The sequence below is a fragment of the Pelobates fuscus genome, chromosome 2, assembly GCF_036172605.1.
Source record: "Pelobates fuscus isolate aPelFus1 chromosome 2, aPelFus1.pri, whole genome shotgun sequence".
Lineage (NCBI taxonomy): Eukaryota > Metazoa > Chordata > Amphibia > Anura > Pelobatidae > Pelobates > Pelobates fuscus.
In genome coordinates this window covers 286888992-286907333 of record NC_086318.1, presented here as the reverse complement: position 1 = coordinate 286907333, position 18342 = coordinate 286888992, and the positions used below count along the sequence as shown (strand labels likewise).

At 41.9% G+C, this 18342-nt stretch overlaps 45 pseudogenes; all 45 read right to left on the bottom strand.

The window, feature by feature from the left end:
* Positions 1-137: 137 nt before the first annotated feature.
* LOC134592078 (5S ribosomal RNA) lies at positions 138-256 on the bottom strand (annotated as a pseudogene).
* Positions 257-1209: 953 nt separating this feature from the next.
* On the bottom strand, positions 1210-1328 carry LOC134597801 (5S ribosomal RNA; annotated as a pseudogene).
* Positions 1329-2191: 863 nt separating this feature from the next.
* Positions 2192-2310, bottom strand: LOC134597799 (5S ribosomal RNA; annotated as a pseudogene).
* Positions 2311-2687: 377 nt separating this feature from the next.
* Positions 2688-2806, bottom strand: LOC134597798 (5S ribosomal RNA; annotated as a pseudogene).
* Positions 2807-3183: 377 nt separating this feature from the next.
* On the bottom strand, positions 3184-3302 carry LOC134587897 (5S ribosomal RNA; annotated as a pseudogene).
* A 487-nt stretch (positions 3303-3789) lies between these two features.
* LOC134588451 (5S ribosomal RNA) lies at positions 3790-3908 on the bottom strand (annotated as a pseudogene).
* A 466-nt stretch (positions 3909-4374) lies between these two features.
* On the bottom strand, positions 4375-4493 carry LOC134595066 (5S ribosomal RNA; annotated as a pseudogene).
* Positions 4494-4718: 225 nt separating this feature from the next.
* On the bottom strand, positions 4719-4837 carry LOC134598339 (5S ribosomal RNA; annotated as a pseudogene).
* A 620-nt stretch (positions 4838-5457) lies between these two features.
* LOC134597797 (5S ribosomal RNA) lies at positions 5458-5576 on the bottom strand (annotated as a pseudogene).
* Positions 5577-5953: 377 nt separating this feature from the next.
* LOC134597796 (5S ribosomal RNA) lies at positions 5954-6072 on the bottom strand (annotated as a pseudogene).
* A 377-nt stretch (positions 6073-6449) lies between these two features.
* LOC134587896 (5S ribosomal RNA) lies at positions 6450-6568 on the bottom strand (annotated as a pseudogene).
* Positions 6569-7055: 487 nt separating this feature from the next.
* Positions 7056-7174, bottom strand: LOC134595254 (5S ribosomal RNA; annotated as a pseudogene).
* A 467-nt stretch (positions 7175-7641) lies between these two features.
* Positions 7642-7760, bottom strand: LOC134595065 (5S ribosomal RNA; annotated as a pseudogene).
* Positions 7761-7985: 225 nt separating this feature from the next.
* On the bottom strand, positions 7986-8104 carry LOC134588271 (5S ribosomal RNA; annotated as a pseudogene).
* Positions 8105-8238: 134 nt separating this feature from the next.
* On the bottom strand, positions 8239-8357 carry LOC134588801 (5S ribosomal RNA; annotated as a pseudogene).
* A 134-nt stretch (positions 8358-8491) lies between these two features.
* On the bottom strand, positions 8492-8610 carry LOC134592066 (5S ribosomal RNA; annotated as a pseudogene).
* A 134-nt stretch (positions 8611-8744) lies between these two features.
* Positions 8745-8863, bottom strand: LOC134594551 (5S ribosomal RNA; annotated as a pseudogene).
* A 468-nt stretch (positions 8864-9331) lies between these two features.
* LOC134597789 (5S ribosomal RNA) lies at positions 9332-9450 on the bottom strand (annotated as a pseudogene).
* A 225-nt stretch (positions 9451-9675) lies between these two features.
* Positions 9676-9784, bottom strand: LOC134589417 (5S ribosomal RNA; annotated as a pseudogene).
* Positions 9785-9918: 134 nt separating this feature from the next.
* LOC134598135 (5S ribosomal RNA) lies at positions 9919-10037 on the bottom strand (annotated as a pseudogene).
* Positions 10038-10262: 225 nt separating this feature from the next.
* Positions 10263-10381, bottom strand: LOC134596971 (5S ribosomal RNA; annotated as a pseudogene).
* A 225-nt stretch (positions 10382-10606) lies between these two features.
* Positions 10607-10725, bottom strand: LOC134594461 (5S ribosomal RNA; annotated as a pseudogene).
* Positions 10726-10859: 134 nt separating this feature from the next.
* LOC134588007 (5S ribosomal RNA) lies at positions 10860-10978 on the bottom strand (annotated as a pseudogene).
* Positions 10979-11203: 225 nt separating this feature from the next.
* On the bottom strand, positions 11204-11322 carry LOC134588555 (5S ribosomal RNA; annotated as a pseudogene).
* A 225-nt stretch (positions 11323-11547) lies between these two features.
* Positions 11548-11656, bottom strand: LOC134589416 (5S ribosomal RNA; annotated as a pseudogene).
* A 225-nt stretch (positions 11657-11881) lies between these two features.
* LOC134589415 (5S ribosomal RNA) lies at positions 11882-11990 on the bottom strand (annotated as a pseudogene).
* Positions 11991-12459: 469 nt separating this feature from the next.
* LOC134595114 (5S ribosomal RNA) lies at positions 12460-12578 on the bottom strand (annotated as a pseudogene).
* A 134-nt stretch (positions 12579-12712) lies between these two features.
* On the bottom strand, positions 12713-12831 carry LOC134594760 (5S ribosomal RNA; annotated as a pseudogene).
* Positions 12832-12965: 134 nt separating this feature from the next.
* On the bottom strand, positions 12966-13084 carry LOC134598133 (5S ribosomal RNA; annotated as a pseudogene).
* A 225-nt stretch (positions 13085-13309) lies between these two features.
* Positions 13310-13428, bottom strand: LOC134594449 (5S ribosomal RNA; annotated as a pseudogene).
* A 134-nt stretch (positions 13429-13562) lies between these two features.
* LOC134588006 (5S ribosomal RNA) lies at positions 13563-13681 on the bottom strand (annotated as a pseudogene).
* A 225-nt stretch (positions 13682-13906) lies between these two features.
* Positions 13907-14025, bottom strand: LOC134588561 (5S ribosomal RNA; annotated as a pseudogene).
* Positions 14026-14250: 225 nt separating this feature from the next.
* On the bottom strand, positions 14251-14359 carry LOC134589413 (5S ribosomal RNA; annotated as a pseudogene).
* A 225-nt stretch (positions 14360-14584) lies between these two features.
* LOC134589412 (5S ribosomal RNA) lies at positions 14585-14693 on the bottom strand (annotated as a pseudogene).
* A 226-nt stretch (positions 14694-14919) lies between these two features.
* On the bottom strand, positions 14920-15038 carry LOC134595113 (5S ribosomal RNA; annotated as a pseudogene).
* Positions 15039-15172: 134 nt separating this feature from the next.
* LOC134594759 (5S ribosomal RNA) lies at positions 15173-15291 on the bottom strand (annotated as a pseudogene).
* Positions 15292-15425: 134 nt separating this feature from the next.
* LOC134588263 (5S ribosomal RNA) lies at positions 15426-15544 on the bottom strand (annotated as a pseudogene).
* Positions 15545-15769: 225 nt separating this feature from the next.
* LOC134597059 (5S ribosomal RNA) lies at positions 15770-15888 on the bottom strand (annotated as a pseudogene).
* Positions 15889-16022: 134 nt separating this feature from the next.
* Positions 16023-16141, bottom strand: LOC134589483 (5S ribosomal RNA; annotated as a pseudogene).
* A 225-nt stretch (positions 16142-16366) lies between these two features.
* On the bottom strand, positions 16367-16485 carry LOC134597778 (5S ribosomal RNA; annotated as a pseudogene).
* Positions 16486-17135: 650 nt separating this feature from the next.
* Positions 17136-17244, bottom strand: LOC134589411 (5S ribosomal RNA; annotated as a pseudogene).
* Positions 17245-17469: 225 nt separating this feature from the next.
* LOC134592055 (5S ribosomal RNA) lies at positions 17470-17588 on the bottom strand (annotated as a pseudogene).
* A 134-nt stretch (positions 17589-17722) lies between these two features.
* LOC134594178 (5S ribosomal RNA) lies at positions 17723-17841 on the bottom strand (annotated as a pseudogene).
* A 134-nt stretch (positions 17842-17975) lies between these two features.
* LOC134594619 (5S ribosomal RNA) lies at positions 17976-18094 on the bottom strand (annotated as a pseudogene).
* A 134-nt stretch (positions 18095-18228) lies between these two features.
* On the bottom strand, positions 18229-18342 carry LOC134588828 (5S ribosomal RNA; annotated as a pseudogene).

The window sequence follows — 18342 nt, the reverse complement described above, 5'->3', positions numbered from 1 at the left end:
AAGTGGTCTGATTATGACATCATAATGCAAAAAAGAAATAAACAAAAGCTTACGGCACCTGAGGTTCCTAGTTGGTCTCCCATAGGGAAAAAAGTGGTCTGATTATGACATCATAATGCAAAAAAGAAATAAACAAAAGCTTACGGCACCTGAGGTTCCTAGTTGGTCTCCCATACAAGTACTAACCAGGCCCGAGTCTGGATGGCTTCCGAGATCTGACGAGATCAGGCATTTTCAGACTGGTATGGCCGTAAGTGAAATTAAGAGAATGCGATCTCGCTAATGTTGGTAGAATATCAAACTCTGGTTGCGACAAAAGACAAGACGCTTCTGGATAGGGAAAAAAGTGGTCTGATTATGACATCATAATGCAAAAAAGAAATAAACAAAAGTTTACGGCACCTGAGGTTTTTAGTTGGTCTCCCATACAAGTACTAACCAGGCCCGAGTCTGGATGGCTTCCGAGATCTGGCATTTTCAGACTGGTATGGCCGTAAGTGAAATTAAGAGAATGCGATCTCGTTAATGTTGGTAGAATATCAAACTCTGGTTGCGACAAAAGACAAGATGCTTCTGGATAGGGAAAAAAGTGGTCTGATTGTGACATCATAATGCAAAAAAGAAATAAACAAAAGCTTACGGCACCTGAGGTTCCTAGTTGGTCTCCCATAGGGAAAAAGTGGTCTGATTATGACATCATAATGCAAAAAAGAAATAAACAAAAGCTTACGGCACCTGAGGTTCCTAGTTGGTCTCCCATACAAGTACTAACCAGACCCGAGTCTGGATGGCTTCCGAGATCTGGCATTTTAAGACTGGTATGGCCGTAAGTGAAATTAAGAGATTGCGATCTCGCTAATGTTGGTAGAATATCAAACTCTGGTTGCGACAAAAGACAAGACGCTTCTGGATAGGGAAAAAAGTGGTCGGATTATGACATCATAATGCAAAAAAGAAATAAACAAAAGCTTACGGCACCTGAGGTTCCTAGTTGGTCTCCCATACAAGTACTAACCAGACCCGAGTCTGGATGGCTTCCGAGATCTGGCATTTTCAGACTGGTATGGCCGTAAGTGAAATTAAGAGATTGCGATCTCGCTAATGTTGGTAGAATATCAAACTCTGGTTGCGACAAAAGACAAGACGCTTCTGGATAGGGAAAAAAGTGGTCTGATTATGACATCATAATGCAAAAAAGAAATAAACAAAAGCTTACGGCACCTGAGGTTCCTAGTTGGTCTCCCATACAAGTACTAACCAGACCCGAGTCTGGATGGCTTCCGAGATCTGACGAGATCAAGCATTTTCAGACTGGTATGGCCGTAAGGGAAATTAAGAGAATGCGATCTCGCTAATGTTGGTAGAATATCCAACTCTGGTTGCGACAAAAGACAAGACGCTTCTGGATAGGGAAAAAAGTGGTCTGATTATGACATCATAATGCAAAAAAGAAATAAACAAAAGCTTACGGCACCTGAGGTTCCTAGTTGGTCTCCCATACAAGTACTAACCAGGCCCGAGTCTGGATGGCTTCCGAGATCTGGCATTCTCAGACTGGTATGGCCGTAAGTGAAATTAAGAGATTGCGATCTCGCTAATGTTGGTAGAATATCAAACTCTGGTTGCGACAAAAGACAAGACGCTTCTGGATAGGGAAAAAAGTGGTCTGATTATGACATCATAATGCAAAAAAGAAATAAACAAAAGCTTACGGCACCTGAGGTTCCTAGTTGGTCTCCCATACAAGTACTAACCAGACCCGAGTCTGGATGGCTTCCGAGATCTGGCATTTTAAGACTGGTATGGCCGTAAGTGAAATTAAGAGATTGCGATCTCGCTAATGTTGGTAGAATATCAAACTCTGGTTGCGACAAAAGACAAGACGCTTCTGGATAGGGAAAAAAGTGGTCGGATTATGACATCATAATGCAAAAAAGAAATAAACAAAAGCTTACGGCACCTGAGGTTCCTAGTTGGTCTCCCATACAAGTACTAACCAGACCCGAGTCTGGATGGCTTCCGAGATCTGGCATTTTCAGACTGGTATGGCCGTAAGTGAAATTAAGAGATTGCGATCTCGCTAATGTTGGTAGAATATCAAACTCTGGTTGCGACAAAAGACAAGACGCTTCTGGATAGGGAAAAAAGTGGTCTGATTATGACATCATAATGCAAAAAAGAAATAAACAAAAGCTTACGGCACCTGAGGTTCCTAGTTGGTCTCCCATACAAGTACTAACCAGACCCGAGTCTGGATGGCTTCCGAGATCTGACGAGATCAAGCATTTTCAGACTGGTATGGCCGTAAGGGAAATTAAGAGAATGCGATCTCGCTAATGTTGGTAGAATATCCAACTCTGGTTGCGACAAAAGACAAGACGCTTCTGGATAGGGAAAAAAGTGGTCTGATTATGACATCATAATGCAAAAAAGAAATAAACAAAAGCTTACGGCACCTGAGGTTCCTAGTTGGTCTCCCATACAAGTACTAACCAGGCCCGAGTCTGGATGGCTTCCGAGATCTGGCATTCTCAGACTGGTATGGCCGTAAGTGAAATTAAGAGATTGCGATCTCGCTAATGTTGGTAGAATATCAAACTCTGGTTGCGACAAAAGACAAGACGCTTCTGGATAGGGAAAAAAGTGGTCTGATTATGACATCATAATGCAAAAAAGAAATAAACAAAAGCTTACGGCACCTGAGGTTCCTAGTTGGTCTCCCATACAAGTACTAACCAGACCCGAGTCTGGATGGCTTCCGAGATCTGACGAGATCAAGCATTTTCAGACTGGTATGGCCGTAAGGGAAATTAAGAGAATGCGATCTCGCTAATGTTGGTAGAATATCAAACTCTGGTTGCGACAAAAGACAAGACGCTTCTGGATAGGGAAAAAAGTGGTCTGATTATGACATCATAATGCAAAAAAGAAATAAACAAAAGCTTACGGCACCTGAGGTTCCTAGTTGGTCTCCCATACAAGTACTAACCAGGCCCGAGTCTGGATGGCTTCCGAGATCTGGCATTTTCAGACTGGTATGGCCGTAAGTGAAATTAAGAGAATGCGATCTCGCTAATGTTGGTAGAATATCAAACTCTGGTTGCGACAAAAGACAAGACGCTTCTGGATAGGGAAAAAAGTGGTCTGATTATGACATCATAATGCAAAAAATAAATAAACAAAAGCTTACGGCACCTAAGGTTCCTAGTTGGTCTCCCATACAAGTACTAACCAGGCCCGAGTCTGGATGGCTTCCGAGATCTGACAAGATCAGGCATTTTCAGACTGGTATAGCCGTAAGTGAAATTAAGAGAATGCGATCTCGCTAATGTTGGTAGAATATCAAACTCTGGTTGCGACAAAAGACAAGACGCTTCTGGATAGGGAAAAAGTGGTCTGATTATGACATCATAATGCAAAAAAGAAATAAACAAAAGCTTACGGCACCTGAGGTTATTAGTTGGTCTCCCATACAAGTACTAACCAGGCCCGAGTTTGGATGGCTTCCGAGATCTGACGAGATCAGGCGAGATCAGGCATTTTCAGACTGGTATGGCCGTAAGGGAAATTAAGAGAATGCGATCTCGCTAATGTTGGTAGAATATCAAACTCTGGTTGCGACAAAAGACAAGACGCTTCTGGATAGGGAAAAAAGTGGTCTGATTATGACATCATAATGCAAAAAAGAAATAAACAAAAGCTTACGGCACCTGAGGTTCCTAGTTGGTCTCCCATAGGGAAAAAAGTGGTCTGATTATGACATCATAATGCAAAAAATAAATAAACAAAAGCTTACGGCACCTGAGGTTCCTAGTTGGTCTCCCATACAAGTACTAACCAGACCCAAGTCTGGATGGCTTCCGAGATCTGACGAGATCAGGCATTTTCAGACTGGTATGTCCGTAACTGAAATTAAGAGAATGCGATCTCGCTAATGTTGGTAGAATATCAAACTCTGGTTGCGACAAAAGACAAGACGCTTCTGGATAGGGAAAAAAGTGGTCTGATTATGACATCATAATGCAAAAAAGAAATAAACAAAAGTTTACGGCACCTGAGGTTTTTAGTTGGTCTCCCATACAAGTACTAACCAGGCCCGAGTCTGGATGGCTTCCGAGATCTGGCATTTTCAGACTGGTATGGCCGTAAGTGAAATTAAGAGAATGCGATTTCGTTAATGTTGGTAGAATATCAAACTCTGGTTGCGACAAAAGACAAGATGCTTCTGGATAGGGAAAAAAGTGGTCTGATTATGACATCATAATGCAAAAAAGAAATAAACAAAAGCTTACGGCACCTGAGGTTCCTAGTTGGTCTCCCATAGGGAAAAGTGGTCTGATTATGACATCATAATGCAAAAAAGAAATAAACAAAAGCTTACAGCACCTGAGGTTCCTAGTTGGTCTCCCATACAAGTACTAACCAGGCCCGAGTCTGGATGGCTTCCGAGATCTGACGAGATCAGGCATTTTCAGACTGGTATGGCCGTAAGGGAAATTAAGAGAATGCGATCTCGCTAATGTTGGTAGAATATCAAACTCTGGTTGCGACAAAAGACAAGACGCTTCTGGATAGGGAAAAAAGTGGTCTGATTATGACATCATAATGCAAAAAAGAAATAAACAAAAGCTTACGGCACCTGAGGTTCCTAGTTGGTCTCCCATAGGGAAAAAAGTGGTCTGATTATGACATCATAATGCAAAAAAGAAATAAACAAAAGCTTACAGCACCTGAGGTTCCTAGTTGGTCTCCCATACAAGTACTAACCAGGCACGAGTCTGGATGGCTTCCGAGATCTGACGAGATCAGGCATTTTCAGACTGGTATGGCCATAAGTGAAATTAAGAGAATGCGATCTCGCTAATGTTGGTAGAATATCAAACTCTGGTTGCGACAAAAGACAAGATGCTTCTGGATAGGGAAAAAAGTGGTCTGATTATGACATCATAATGCAAAAAAGAAATAAACAAAAGCCTACGGCACCTGAGGTTCCTAGTTGGTCTCCCATACAAGTACTAACCAGGCCCGAGTCTGGATGGCTTCCGAGATCAGGCATTTTCAGACTGGTATGGCCGTAAGTGAAATTAAGAGAATGCGATCTCGCTAATGTTGGTAGAATATCAAACTCTGGTTGCGACAAAAGACAAGACGCTTCTGGATAGGGAAAAAAGTGGTCTGATTATGACATCATAATGCAAAAAAGAAATAAACAAAAGCCTACGGCACCTGAGGTTCCTAGTTGGTCTCCCATACAAGTACTAACCAGGCCCGAGTCTGGATGGCTTCCGAGATCTGACATTTTCAGACTGGTATGGCCGTAAGTGAAATTAAGAGAATGCGATCTCGCTAATGTTGGTAGAATATCAAACTCTGGTTGCGACAAAAGACAAGACGCTTCTGGATAGGGAAAAAAGTGGTCTGATTATGACATCATAATGCAAAAAAGAAATAAACAAAAGCTTACGGCACCTGAGGTTCCTAGTTGGTCTCCCATACAAGTACTAACCAGACCCGAGTCTGGATGGCTTCCGAGATCTGACGAGATCAAGCATTTTCAGACTGGTATGGCCGTAAGGGAAATTAAGAGAATGCGATCTCGCTAATGTTGGTAGAATATCAAACTCTGGTTGCGACAAAAGACAAGACGCTTCTGGATAGGGAAAAAAGTGGTCTGATTATGACATCATAATGCAAAAAAGAAATAAACAAAAGCTTACGGCACCTGAGGTTCCTAGTTGGTCTCCCATACAAGTACTAACCAGGCCCGAGTCTGGATGGCTTCCGAGATCTGGCATTTTCAGACTGGTATGGCCGTAAGTGAAATTAAGAGATTGCGATCTCGCTAATGTTGGTAGAATATCAAACTCTGGTTGCGACAAAAGACAAGACGCTTCTGGATAGGGAAAAAAGTGGTCTGATTATGACATCATAATGCAAAAAAGAAATAAACAAAAGCTTACGGCACCTGAGGTTCCTAGTTGGTCTCCCATACAAGTACTAACCAGACCCGAGTCTGGATGGCTTCCGAGATCTGACGAGATCAAGCATTTTCAGACTGGTATGGCCGTAAGGGAAATTAAGAGAATGCGATCTCGCTAATGTTGGTAGAATATCAAACTCTGGTTGCGACAAAAGACAAGACGCTTCTGGATAGGGAAAAAAGTGGTCTGATTATGACATCATAATGCAAAAAAGAAATAAACAAAAGCTTACGGCACCTGAGGTTCCTAGTTGGTCTCCCATACAAGTACTAACCAGGCCCGAGTCTGGATGGCTTCCGAGATCTGGCATTTTCAGACTGGTATGGCCGTAAGTGAAATTAAGAGAATGCGATCTCGCTAATGTTGGTAGAATATCAAACTCTGGTTGCGACAAAAGACAAGACGCTTCTGGATAGGGAAAAAAGTGGTCTGATTATGACATCATAATGCAAAAAAGAAATAAACAAAAGCTTACGGCACCTAAGGTTCCTAGTTGGTCTCCCATACAAGTACTAACCAGGCCCGAGTCTGGATGGCTTCCGAGATCTGACAAGATCAGGCATTTTCAGACTGGTATAGCCGTAAGTGAAATTAAGAGAATGCGATCTCGCTAATGTTGGTAGAATATCAAACTCTGGTTGCGACAAAAGACAAGACGCTTCTGGATAGGGAAAAAATGGTCTGATTATGACATCATAATGCAAAAAAGAAATAAACAAAAGCTTACGGCACCTGAGGTTATTAGTTGGTCTCCCATACAAGTACTAACCAGGCCCAAGTTTGGATGGCTTCCGAGATCTGACGAGATCAGGCGAGATCAGGCATTTTCAGACTGGTATGGCCGTAAGGGAAATTAAGAGAATGCGATCTCGCTAATGTTGGTAGAATATCAAACTCTGGTTGCGACAAAAGACAAGACGCTTCTGGATAGGGAAAAAAGTGGTCTGATTATGACATCATAATGCAAAAAAGAAATAAACAAAAGCTTACGGCACCTGAGGTTCCTAGTTGGTCTCCCATAGGGAAAAAAGTGGTCTGATTATGACATCATAATGCAAAAAATAAATAAACAAAAGCTTACGGCACCTGAGGTTCCTAGTTGGTCTCCCATACAAGTACTAACCAGACCCAAGTCTGGATGGCTTCCGAGATCTGACGAGATCAGGCATTTTCAGACTGGTATGGCCGTAAGTGAAATTAAGAGAATGCGATCTCGCTAATGTTGGTAGAATATCAAACTCTGGTTGCGACAAAAGACAAGACGCTTCTGGATAGGGAAAAAAGTGGTCTGATTATGACATCATAATGCAAAAAAGAAATAAACAAAAGTTTACGGCACCTGAGGTTTTTAGTTGGTCTCCCATACAAGTACTAACCAGGCCCGAGTCTGGATGGCTTCCGAGATCTGGCATTTTCAGACTGGTATGGCCGTAAGTGAAATTAAGAGAATGCGATCTCGTTAATGTTGGTAGAATATCAAACTCTGGTTGCGACAAAAGACAAGATGCTTCTGGATAGGGAAAAAAGTGGTCTGATTATGACATCATAATGCAAAAAAGAAATAAACAAAAGCTTACGGCACCTGAGGTTCCTAGTTGGTCTCCCATAGGGAAAAAGTGGTCTGATTATGACATCATAATGCAAAAAAGAAATAAACAAAAGCTTACAGCACCTGAGGTTCCTAGTTGGTCTCCCATACAAGTACTAACCAGGCCCGAGTCTGGATGGCTTCCGAGATCTGACGAGATCAGGCATTTTCAGACTGGTATGGCCGTAAGGGAAATTAAGAGAATGCGATCTCGCTAATGTTGGTAGAATATCAAACTCTGGTTGCGACAAAAGACAAGACGCTTCTGGATAGGGAAAAAAGTGGTCTGATTATGACATCATAATGCAAAAAAGAAATAAACAAAAGCTTACGGCACCTGAGGTTCCTAGTTGGTCTCCCATAGGGAAAAAAGTGGTCTGATTATGACATCATAATGCAAAAAAGAAATAAACAAAAGCTTACAGCACCTGAGGTTCCTAGTTGGTCTCCCATACAAGTACTAACCAGGCACGAGTCTGGATGGCTTCCGAGATCTGACGAGATCAGGCTTTTTCAGACTGGTATGGCCATAAGAGAAATTAAGAGAATGCGATCTCGCTAATGTTGGTAGAATATCAAACTCTGGTTGCGACAAAAGACAAGACGCTTCTGGATAGGGAAAAAAGTGGTCTGATTATGACATCATAATGTAAAAAAGAAATAAACAAAAGCTTTCGGCACCTGAGGTTCCTAGTTGGTCTCCCATACAAGTACTAACCGGACCCGAGTATGGATGGCTTCCGAGATCTGACGAGATCAGGCATTTTCAGACTGGTATGGCCGTAAGAGAAATTAAGAGAATGCGATCTCGCTAATGTTGGTAGAATATCAAACTCTGGTTTCGACAAAAGACAAGACGCTTCTGGATAGGGAAAAAATATGTCTGATTATGACATCATAATGCAAAAAAGAAATAAACAAAAGCTTACGGCACCTGAGGTTCCTAGTTGGTCTCCCATACAAGTACTAACCAGGCCCGAGTCTGGATGGCTTCCGAGATCTGACGAGATCAGGCATTTTCAGACTGGTATGGCCGTAAGTTAAATTAAGAGAATGCGATCTCGCTAATGTTGGTAGAATATCAAACTCTGGTTGCGACAAAAGACAAGACGCTTCTGGATAGGGAAAAAAGTGGTCTGATTATGACATCATAATGCAAAAAAGAAATAAACAAAAGCTTACGGCACCTGAGGTTCCTAGTTGGTCTCCCATACAAGTACTAACCAGGCCCAAGTCTGGATGGCTTCCGAGATCTGACGAGATCAGGCATTTTAAGACTGGTATGGCCGTAAGTGAAATTAAGAGAATGCGATCTCGTTAATGTTGGTAGAATATCAAACTCTGGTTGCGACAAAAGACAAGAAGCTTCTGGATAGGGAAAAAAGTGGTCTGATTATGACATCATAATGCAAAAAAGAAATAAACAAAAGCTTACGACACCTGAGGTTCCTAGTTGGTCTCCCATACAAGTACTAACCAGGCCCGTGTCTGGATGGCTTCCGAGATCTGGCACTTTCAGACTGGTATGGCCGTAAGTGAAATTAAGAGAATGCGATCTCGCTAATGTTGGTAGAATATCAAACTCTGGTTGCGACAAAAGACAAGACGCTTCTGGATAGGGAAAAAAGTGGTCTGATTATGACATCATAATGCAAAAAAGAAATAAACAAAAGCTTACGGCACCTGAGGTTCCTAGTTGGTCTCCCATAGGGAAAAAAGTGGTCTGATTATGACATCATAATGCAAAAAAGAAATAAACAAAAGCTTACGGCACCTGAGGTTCCTAGTTGGTCTCCCATACAAGTACTAACCAGGCCCAAGTCTGGATGGCTTCCGAGATCTGACGAGATCAGGCATTTTCAGACTGGTATGGCCGTAAGTGAAATTAAGAGAATGCGATCTCGCTAATGTTGGTAGAATATCAAACTCTGGTTGCGACAAAAGACAAGACGCTTCTGGATAGGGAAAAAAGTGGTCTGATTATGACATCATAATGCAAAAAAGAAATAAACAAAAGCTTACGGCACCTGAGGTTCCTAGTTGGTCTCCCATAGGGAAAAAAGTGGTCTGATTATGACATCATAATGCAAAAAAGAAATAAACAAAAGCTTACGGCACCTGAGGTTCCTAGTTGGTCTCCCATACAAGTACTAACCAGGCCCAAGTCTGGATGGCTTCCGAGATCTGGCATTTTCAGACTGGTATGGCCGTAAGTGAAATTAAAAGAATGCGATCTCGCTAATGTTGGTAGAATATCAAACTCTGGTTGCGACAAAAGACAAGACGCTTCTGGATAGGGAAAAAAGTGGTCTGATTATGACATCTTAATGCAAAAAAGAAATAAACAAAAGCTTACGGCACCTGAGGTTCCTAGTTGGTCTCCCATACAAGTACTAACCAGGCCCAGGTCTGGATGGCTTCCGAGATCTGACGACATCAGGAATTTTCAGACTGGTATGGCCGTAAGTGAAATTAGGAGAATGCGATCTCGTTTATGTTGGTAGAATATCAAACTCTGGTTGCGACAAAAGACAAGATGCTTCTGGATAGGGAAAAAAGTGGTCTGATTATGACATCATAATGCAAAAAAGAAATAAACAAAAGCTTACGGCACCTGAGGTTCCTAGTTGGTATCCCATAGGGAAAAAAGTGGTCTGATTATGACATCATAATGCAAAAAAGAAATAAACAAAAGCTTACGGCACCTGAGGTTCCTAGTTGGTCTCCCATGCAAGTACTAACCAGGCCCGAGTCTGAATGGCTTCCGAGATTTGACGAGATCAGGCATTTTCAGACTGGTATGGCCGTAAGTGAAATTAAGAGAATGCGATCTCGCTAATGTTGGTAGAATATCAAACTCTGGTTGCGACAAAAGACAAGACTCTTCTGGATAGGGAAAAAAGTGGTCTGATTATGACATCATAATGCAAAAAAGAAATAAACAAAAGCTTACGGCACCTGAGGTTCCTAGTTGGTCTCCCATAGGGAAAAAAGTGGTCTGATTATGACATCATAATGCAAAAAAGAAATAAACAAAAGCTTACGGCACCTGAGGTTCCTAGTTGGTCTCCCATTCAAGTACTAACCAGGCCCAAGTCTGGATGGCTTCCGAGATCTGACGAGATCAGGCATTTTCAGACTGGTATGGCCGTAAGTGAAACTAAGCGAATGCGATCTCGCTAATGTTGGTAGAATATCAAACTCTGGTTGCGACAAAAGACAAGACGCTTCTGGATAGGGAAAAAAGTGGTCTGATTATGACATCATAATGCAAAAAAGAAATAAACAAAAGCTTACGGCACCTGAGGTTCCTAGTTGGTCTCCCATACAAGTACTAACCAGGCCCAAGTCTGGATGGCTTGCGATATCTGATGAGATCAGGCATTTTCAGACTGGTATGGCCGTAAATGAAATTAAGAAAATGCGATCTCGCTAATGTTGGTAGAATATCAAACTCTGGTTGCGACAAAAGACAAGACGCTTCTGGATAGGGAAAAAAGTGGTCTGATTATGACATCATAATGCAAAAAAGAAATAAACAAAAGCTTACGGCACCTGAGGTTCCTAGTTGGTCTCCCATAGGGAAAAAAGTGGTCTGATTATGACATCATAATGCAAAAAAGAAATAAACAAAAGCTTACGGCACCTGAGGTTCCTAGTTGGTCTCCCATACAAGTACTAACCAGGCCCAAGTCTGGATGGGTTCCGAGATCTGACGAGATCATTCATTTTCAGACTGGTATGGCCGTAAGTGAAATTAAGAGAATGCGATCTCGCTAATGTTGGTAGAATATCAAACTCTGGTTGCGACAAAAGACAAGACGCTTCTGGATAGGGAAAAAAGTGGTCTGATTATAACATCATAATGCAAAAAAGAAATAAACAAAAGCTTACGGCACCTGAGGTTCCTAGTTGGTCTCCCATAGGGAAAAAAGTGGTCTGATTATGACATCATAATGCAAAAAAGAAATAAACAAAAGCTTACGGCACCTGAGGTTCCTAGTTGGTCTCCCATACAAGTACTAACCAGGCCCAAGTCTGGATGGCTTCCGAGATCTGGCATTTTCAGACTGGTATGGCCGTAAGTGAAATTAAGAGAATGCGATCTCGCTAATGTTGGTAGAATATCAAACTCTGGTTGCGACAAAAGACAAGACGCTTCTGGATAGGGAAAAAAGTGGTCTGATTATAACATCATAATGCAAAAAAGAAATAAACAAAAGCTTACGGCACCTGAGGTTCCTAGTTGGTCTCCCATAGGGAAAAAAGTGGTCTGATTATGACATCATAATGCAAAAAAGAAATAAACAAAAGCTTACGGCACCTGAGGTTCCTAGTTGGTCTCCCATACAAGTACTAACCAGGCCCAAGTCTGGATGGCTTCCGAGATCTGGCATTTTCAGACTGGTATGGCCGTAAGTGAAATTAAGAGAATGCGATCTCGCTAATGTTGGTAGAATATCAAACTCTGGTTGCGACAAAAGACAAGACGCTTCTGGATAGGGAAAAAAGTGGTCTGATTATGACATCATAATGGAAAAAAAGAAATTAACAAAAGCTTACGGCACCTGAGGTTCCTAGTTGGTCTCCCTTAGGGAAAAAAGTGGTCTGATTATGACATCATAATGCAAAAAAGAAATAAACAAAAGCTTACGGCACCTGAGGTTCCTAGTTGGTCTCCCATACAAATACTAACCAGGCCCGAGTCTGGATGGCTTCCGAGATCTGGCATTTTCAGACTGGTATGGCCGTAAGTGAAATTAAGAGAATGCGATCTCGCTAATGTTGGTAGAATATCAAACTCTGGTTGCGACAAAAGACAAGACGCTTCTGGATAGGGAAAAAAGTGGTCTGATTATGACATCATAATGCAAAAAAGAAATAAACAAAAGCTTACGGCACCTGAGGTTCCTAGTTGGTCTCCCAGTCAAGTACTAACCAGGCCCGAGTCTGGATGGCTTCCGAGATCTGACGAGATCAGGCATTTTCAGACTGGTATGGCCGTAAGGGAAATTAAGAGAATGCGATCTCGCTAATGTTGGTAGAATATCAAACTCTGGTTGCGACATAAGACAAGACGCTTCTGGATAGGGAAAAAAGTGGTCTGATTATGACATCATAATGCAAAAAAGAAATAAACAAAAGCTTACGGCACCTGAGGTTCCTAGCTGGTCTCCCATACAAGTACTAACCAGGCCCGAGTCTGGATGGCTTCCGAGATCTGACGAGATCAGGCATTTTCAGACTGGTATGGCCGTAAGGGAAATTAAGAGAATGCGATCTCGCTAATGTTGGTAGAATATCAAACTCTGGTTGCGACAAAAGACAAGACGCTTCTGGATAGGGAAAAAAGTGGTCTGATTATGACATCATAATGCAAAAAAGAAATAAACAAAAGCTTACGGCACCTGAGGTTCCTAGTTGGTCTCCCATACAAGTACTAACCAGGCCCAGGTCTGGATGGCTTCCGAGATCTGACGACATCAGGAATTTTCAGACTGGTATGGCCGTAAGTGAAATTAGGAGAATGCGATCTCGTTTATGTTGGTAGAATATCAAACTCTGGTTGCGACAAAAGACAAGATGCTTCTGGATAGGGAAAAAAGTGGTCTGATTATGACATCATAATGCAAAAAAGAAATAAACAAAAGCTTACGGCACCTGAGGTTCCTAGTTGGTATCCCATAGGGAAAAAAGTGGTCTGATTATGACATCATAATGCAAAAAAGAAATAAACAAAAGCTTACGGCACCTGAGGTTCCTAGTTGGTCTCCCATTCAAGTACTAACCAGGCCCAAGTCTGGATGGCTTCCGAGATCTGACGAGATCAGGCATTTTCAGACTGGTATGGCCGTAAGTGAAACTAAGCGAATGCGATCTCGCTAATGTTGGTAGAATATCAAACTCTGGTTGCGACAAAAGACAAGACGCTTCTGGATAGGGAAAAAAGTGGTCTGATTATGACATCATAATGCAAAAAAGAAATAAACAAAAGCTTACGGCACCTGAGGTTCCTAGTTGGTCTCCCATACAAGTACTAACCAGGCCCAAGTCTGGATGGCTTGCGATATCTGATGAGATCAGGCATTTTCAGACTGGTATGGCCGTAAATGAAATTAAGAAAATGCGATCTCGCTAATGTTGGTAGAATATCAAACTCTGGTTGCGACAAAAGACAAGACGCTTCTGGATAGGGAAAAAAGTGGTCTGATTATGACATCATAATGCAAAAAAGAAATAAACAAAAGCTTACGGCACCTGAGGTTCCTAGTTGGTCTCCCATAGGGAAAAAAGTGGTCTGATTATGACATCATAATGCAAAAAAGAAATAAACAAAAGCTTACGGCACCTGAGGTTCCTAGTTGGTCTCCCATGCAAGTACTAACCAGGCCCAAGTCTGGATGGGTTCCGAGATCTGACGAGATCATTCATTTTCAGACTGGTATGGCCGTAAGTGAAATTAAGAGAATGCGATCTCGCTAATGTTGGTAGAATATCAAACTCTGGTTGCGACAAAAGACAAGACGCTTCTGGATAGGGAAAAAAGTGGTCTGATTATAACATCATAATGCAAAAAAGAAATAAACAAAAGCTTACGGCACCTGAGGTTCCTAGTTGGTCTCCCATAGGGAAAAAAGTGGTCTGATTATGACATCATAATGCAAAAAAGAAATAAACAAAAGCTTACGGCACCTGAGGTTCCTAGTTGGTCTCCCATACAAGTACTAACCAGGCCCAAGTCTGGATGGCTTCCGAGATCTGGCATTTTCAGACTGGTATGGCCGTAAGTGAAATTAAGAGAATGCGATCTCGCTAATGTTGGTAGAATATCAAACTCTGGTTGCGACAAAAGACAAGACGCTTCTGGATAGGGAAAAAAGTGGTCTGATTATAACATCATAATGCAAAAAAGAAATAAACAAAAGCTTACGGCACCTGAGGTTCCTAGTTGGTCTCCCATAGGGAAAAAAGTGGTCTGATTATGACATCATAATGCAAAAAAGAAATAAACAAAAGCTTACGGCACCTGAGGTTCCTAGTTGGTCTCCCATACAAGTACTAACCAGGCCCAAGTCTGGATGGCTTCCGAGATCTGGCATTTTCAGACTGGTATGGCCGTAAGTGAAATTAAGAGAATGCGATCTCGCTAATGTTGGTAGAATATCAAACTCTGGTTGCGACAAAAGACAAGACGCTTCTGGATAGGGAAAAAAGTGGTCTGATTATGACATCATAATGGAAAAAAAGAAATTAACAAAAGCTTACGGCACCTGAGGTTCCTAGTTGGTCTCCCTTAGGGAAAAAAGTGGTCTGATTATGACATCATAATGCAAAAAAGAAATAAACAAAAGCTTACGGCACCTGAGGTTCCTAGTTGGTCTCCCAGTCAAGTACTAACCAGGCCCGAGTCTGGATGGCTTCCGAGATCTGACGAGATCAGGCATTTTCAGACTGGTATGGCCGTAAGGGAAATTAAGAGAATGCGATCTCGCTAATGTTGGTAGAATATCAAACTCTGGTTGCGACATAAGACAAGACGCTTCTGGATAGGGAAAAAAGTGGTCTGATTATGACATCATAATGCAAAAAAGAAATAAACAAAAGCTTACGGCACCTGAGGTTCCTAGCTGGTCTCCCATACAAGTACTAACCAGGCCCGAGTCTGGATGGCTTCCGAGATCTGACGAGATCAGGCATTTTCAGACTGGTATGGCCGTAAGGGAAATTAAGAGAATGCGATCTCGCTAATGTTGGTAGAATATCAAACTCTGGTTGCGACAAAAGACAAGACGCTTCTGGATAGGGAAAAAAGTGGTCTGATTATGACATCATAATGCAAAAAAGAAATAAACAAAAGCTTACGGCACCTGAGGTTCCTAGTTGGTCTCGCATACAAGTACTAACCAGGCCCAAGTCTGGATGGCTTCTGAGATCTGACGAGATCAGGCATTTTCAGACTGGTATAGCTGTAAGTGAAATTAAGAGAATGCGATCTCGCTAATGTTGGTAGAATATCAAACTCTGGTTGCGACAAAAGACAAGACGCTTCTGGATACGGAAAAAAGTGGTCTGATTATGACATCATAATGCAAAAAAGAAATAAACAAAAGCTTACGGCACCTGAGGTTCCTAGTTGGTCTCCCATAGGGAAAAAAGTGGTCTGATTATGACATCATAATGCAAAAAAGAAATAAACAAAAGCTTACGGCACCTGAGGTTCCTAGTTGGTCTCCCATACAAGTACTAACCAGGCCCGAGTCTGGATGGCTTCCGAGATTTGACGAGATCAGGCATTTTCAGACTGGTATGGCCGTAAGTGAAATTAAGAGAATGCGATCTCGCTAATGTTGGTAGAATATCAAACTCTGGTTGCGACAAAAGACAAGACGCTTCTGGATAGGGAAAAAAGTGGTCTGATTATGACATCATAATGCAAAAAAGAAATAAACAAAAGCTTACGGCACCTGAGGTTCCTAGTTGGTCTCCCATACAAGTACTAACCAGGCCCGTGTCTGGATGGCTTCTGAGATCTGACGAGATCAGGCATTTTCAGACTGGTATGGCCGTAAGTGAAATTAAGAGAATGCGATCTCGCTAATGTTGGTAGAATATCAAACTCTGGTTGCGACAAAAGACAAGACGCTTCTGGATAGGGAAAAAAGTGGTCTGATTATGACATCATAATGCAAAAAAGAAATAAACAAAAGCTTACGGCACCTGAGGTTCCTAGTTGGTCTCCCATACGGAAAAAAGTGGTCTGATTATGACATCATAAAGCAAAAAAGAAATAAACAAAAGCTTACGGCACCTGAGGTTCCTAGTTGGTCTCCCATACAAGTACTAACCAGGCCCAAGTCTGGATGGCTTCCGAGATCTGACGAGATCAGGCATTTTCAGACTGGTATGGCCGTAAGTGAAATTAAGAGAATGCGATCTCGCTAATGTTGGTAGAATATCAAACTCTGGTTGCGACAAAAGACAAGACGCTTCTGGATAGGGAAAAAAGTGGTCTGATTATGACATCATAATGCAAAAAAGAAATAAACAAAAGCTTACGGCACCTGAGGTTCCTAGTTGGTCTCCCATAGGGAAAAAAGTGGTCTGATTATGACATCATAATGCAAAAAAGAAATAAACAAAAGCTTACGGCACCTGAGGTTCCTAGTTGGTCTCCCATACAAGTACTAACCAGGCCCGAGTCTGGATGGCTTCCGAGATCTGACATTTTCAGACTGGTATGGCCGTAAGTGAAATTAAGAGAATGCGATCTCGCTACTGTTGGTAGAATATCAAACTCTGGTTGCGACAAAAGACAAGACGCTTCTGGATAGGGAAAAAAGTGGTCTGATTATGACATCATAATGCAAAAAAGAAATAAACAAAAGCTTACGGCACCTGAGGTTCCTAGTTGGTCTCCCATAGGGAAAAAAGTTGTCTGATTATGACATCATAATGCAAAAAAGAAATAAACAAAAGCTTACGGCACCTGAGGTTCCTAGTTGGTCTCCCATAGGGAAAAAAGTGGTCTGATTATGACATCATAATGCAAAAAAGAAATAAACAAAAGCTTACGGCACCTGAGGTTCCTAGTTGGTCTCCCATACAAGTACTAACCAGGCCCAAGTCTGGATGGCTTCCGAGATCTGGCATTTTCAGACTGGTATGGCCGTAAGTGAAATTAAGAGAATGCGATCTCGCTAATGTTGGTAGAATATCAAACTCTGGTTGCGACAAAAGACAAGACGCTTCTGGATAGGGAAAAAAGTGGTCTGATTATGACATCATAATGCAAAAAAGAAATAAACAAAAGCTTACGGCACCTGAGGTTCCTAGTTGGTCTCCCATAGGGAAAAAAGTGGTCTGATTATGACATCATAATGCAAAAAAGAAATAAACAAAAGCTTACGGCACCTGAGGTTCCTAGTTGGTCTCCCATACAAGTACTAACCAGGCCCGAGTCTGGATGGCTTCCGAGATCTGACGAGATCAGGCATTTTCAGACTGGTATGGCCGTAAGTGAAATTAAGAGAATGCGATCTCGCTAATGTTGGTAGAATATCAAACTCTGGTTGCGACAAAAGACAAGACGCTTCTGGATAGGGAAAAAAGTGGTCTGATTATGACATCATAATGCAAAAAAGAAATAAACAAAAGCTTACGGCACCTGAGGTTCCTAGTTGGTCTCCCATTCAAGTACTAACCAGGCCCGAGTCTGGATGGCTTCCGAGATCTGACGAGATCAGGCATTTTCAGACTGGTATGGCCGTAAGGGAAATTAAGAGAATGCGATCTCGCTAATGTTGGTAGAATATCAAACTCTGGTTGCGACAAAAGACAAGACGCTTCTGGATAGGGAAAAAAGTGGTCTGATTATGACATCATAATGCAAAAAAGAAATAAACAAAAGCTTACGGCACCTGAGGTTCCTAGTTGGTCTCCCATACAAGTACTAACCAGGCCCGAGTCTGGATGGCTTCCGAGATCTGACGAGATCAGGCATTTTCAGACTGGTATGGCCGTAAGGGAAATTAAGAGAATGCGATCTCGCTAATGTTGGTAGAATATCAAACTCTGGTTGCGACAAAAGACAAGACGCTTCTGGATAGGGAAAAAAGTGGTCTGATTATGACATCATAATGCAAAAAAGAAATAAACAAAAGCTTACGGCACCTGAGGTTCCTAGTTGGTCTCCCATACAAGTACTAACCAGGCCCAAGTCTGGATGGCTTCTGAGATCTGACGAGATCAGGCATTTTCAGACTGGTATAGCTG